Here is a 3,080-nt window from a genome sequence, read left to right on the forward strand (position 1 = left end):
GTGGTGGTATGGGCTTCAAAAATCCAGCTTGCCTGATTGGCGGCCTCTTTCGTCGCTGACACTCCCGGCGGATAAGCGGAGCCAGTAGCATTTTTCTTGAACGCGGCGAAGGGTGCGGGTAAACCCGAGGTGTCCAGCTGTTGGTTCGTCTTTCGAAGCCTGCATAATTTCTTGTTGTAAAGTGCGCGGAATGACGAGGAGTACGCGGTCTTCTTAGGGGGGGGGGGGGGGGTCTTTTTACGAGGACGCCATTTAGCAGACAGGAAGTAGACAAACCACTCTTCAATGCTGCTGGGCGGTGACGAAGCCTTGACTTCCAGATAGGGGATATGAAGCTATAGGTCTGGTTCCGAGCGCTGGTGCTGCGCGAAATCGCTGGCGCTTATCGGTCCCTAAAAGGCGTCCTCATCGTCCTGTTCCAGCGGCTTGTCGACAAGGGCTCAAGATAGGCAGTCCGCATCGGTGTGCTTGCCTCCAGATTTGTAGACGACGGTGATGTCGAACTCCTGGAGGCGCATGCTCCACAAGGCGAGGTGGCCGGAGGGGTTCTTCAAACTGGCAAGCCAACACAGTGCGTGGCGGTCGCTGACCACCTTGAGCGGTCGTCCGTACAGGTAGGGGCGGAATTTCGACGTAGACCAGACAATGGCGAGGCATTCATCGGTCGTCGAATAGCTAGCCTCGACTTCGATAGAAAACGGCTTGCATACGCAATTACGCTTTGTCCATTCCGTAGCTTTTCTGAACAAGGACAGAGCCTACGCCCACGTTGCTTGCGTCAGTATGCATCAGTCTCGGCGTTTTCATCAAAGTGCCCGAGGACCGAAGGGGACTGTAAACCACGCTGAAGTTCCTTTGAAGGCTTCCGCTTGCGGCGCTTCCCATTTAAATAGCTCGTCTGCCTTTGTCAGTTGGGTCAGAGGCTCGGCGATGCGCGAAGCTTTTCCACCCGCCCCCCCCTTTATGCTTTCCCTGTTTTGTTTATTTTTCCTTTATTACATTTTCCCGGTATTTCGTTCCACCATGCTCACTAAATCCTTATCTGAGTTTTTCAGGTCAACACAGCCAGTCATACCATGCCACCTGTCGAGCTGGACACACGGCTTTTCAAACCCCTGATTCCTTTCTGCTGATCGGGTATTTTTCTTTTCAGTTTTGCAGGTCAACCGGTTGATCAACTTTAGCAGCCATCATGCCTGGACAGGATTCACCCTCCCCATCCTAACGCCATTCCCACTTAATTCACACCCTCCTGCCCCCCACCGGGCCTTCCTCCTCCGAGGGATGACCCTATTTAAACCCCGCCAATGATGAACGCTTTCCCTAAACGAAGACAAGTTCACTTGCCGAAACGTCGGCAAGCACCCTGAGCTTTTCCCTCTCTTGTTCACTTTGTGATGATCTGTCATATAAGGTCACGTGAGAGGTACCACTTCCTGTGGACACATTTTGCGGACACGGTCTGCGGACAGCATCCAGTGACGGCTTTTCGTTCACATGAGCCATGTAATTCTTTCGCATTAATAAGGCTTATTAAACACAATGGTACTAAGCAGTGGCGTCGCGAGGGGGGTGCGGTCCGTACCAGGTGCAGCGGTCAGTGGGGAGCAGCTGAGCAGTGAGAATAGAGAGAGGGGAGCGGAGGCAAAATGAGTTATTGTGTGAAAACTCCAAAAGGCGCTGGATGGTGCCGCTAAGACGCAGAGGGGAAAGTCTGAAAACTCCAAAAGGCGCAGGATGGTGCCGCTAAGATGCAGAGGGGCAAGTCTGATCTTTATGTACAACGAATTATTCTGTTGGGAGGGCTGCTGTAGAACGCATGTCTTAGCTTATGCCAGAGACTCTACGCCATTCTCTTAATGTCGGCCCAGGCATGTGCTCGTGCGTGTACCTCGTGCTGGCCTCGCTCTCCTTTCCTGAGCGAGGCCCGCTGACAGTATCTCTCCTCCAGCCTTTAGTGCTTTTTTAGTTCATTTATCGCCTGTGCCTTTCTCGGTCCTCAGCCCAGCCCCACATCCGCCTCACACTTCGAAAACGCGAGAAGGCACGGAATGCCTGTAGCTGACTGGAAGAATGGCAAGTCTCTGATCACTACGCGTCGACAAAAAAAAAAGAAGATAAGTAGAAGGGTGGCATTAGCAAGGCCGGGTGCTTTAGAACGTGGTATTGAGAGGAGATATACTGAAGGGTATTACGTACTGCATTATGTGGTTCTTTCCTTTTTCTGTCTCGTTGTTAAAATGAGAAATACAACTGAATGCGTAAAAAAAACGATCCTGGGGACGCACATCTGTCCCCCAGCTCCAAAAGGCCGTTTCGAGCTTAATATTTTCTGTTGGTAAGGCATCAATGCGCGTTGGTTACTTTGCAGTCTGTATGCGGAAGTCAGCTTGCACCGTTTGGCGGAAAGGGGAGGTTAGAAGTGAAATGTGCCCCGGACAATCATTTTAAATCCAAAAGACATTGACAGACTGTACCGCCCAAAATATTTAATCTACAGAGGATGTTTCTTAATGACCACACTTTGTCCATTCTATGTCTGGAAGACGTCAATGTTGCCTCGGAATGGACATCTACGGAATATCACCAAAAGTTTTTCGGACAGAAATTGTGATGGCAGTTTGGAAAAACACGCATGCGTGAAAAATAATTGTGATCCTCTTTGCATATTATGCAAAGGCAAAGCGAAAAGAAAACTTTTTGAAATGCAATAAGCTAATCGCAAGGGAAACGGTTCACTCGGACAGGCGTGATTGTTTGAACAGTTTATTGATTTAATTAGTATCAACACTACTGCGGCAATCCAGTGAAGCTATCAGTCATACTCTAAACACTATACCCACAAACGCTATGAAACAAATAGCCTCATGTAGTTTATCGACGAGCTGCGCACACGCACACTTGGAAGTGGCATTCAATGGGCTTATGTATTCCCCACGCATGGCCTTCCTGTTAGCGCCAGTGGCACTTGCCAGTTGAGCGAAGTTATTTCAGTTATGAACTTGTGACGGCAGACACGAGAAATCCAAGTATGCACATCATGATGCTAATACCTTTTATTAAAAATACCATATTAGTCT

Source organism: Amblyomma americanum, chromosome 1 (assembly GCF_052857255.1).
Source record: "Amblyomma americanum isolate KBUSLIRL-KWMA chromosome 1, ASM5285725v1, whole genome shotgun sequence".
In the NCBI taxonomy this organism is placed as follows: domain Eukaryota; kingdom Metazoa; phylum Arthropoda; class Arachnida; order Ixodida; family Ixodidae; genus Amblyomma; species Amblyomma americanum.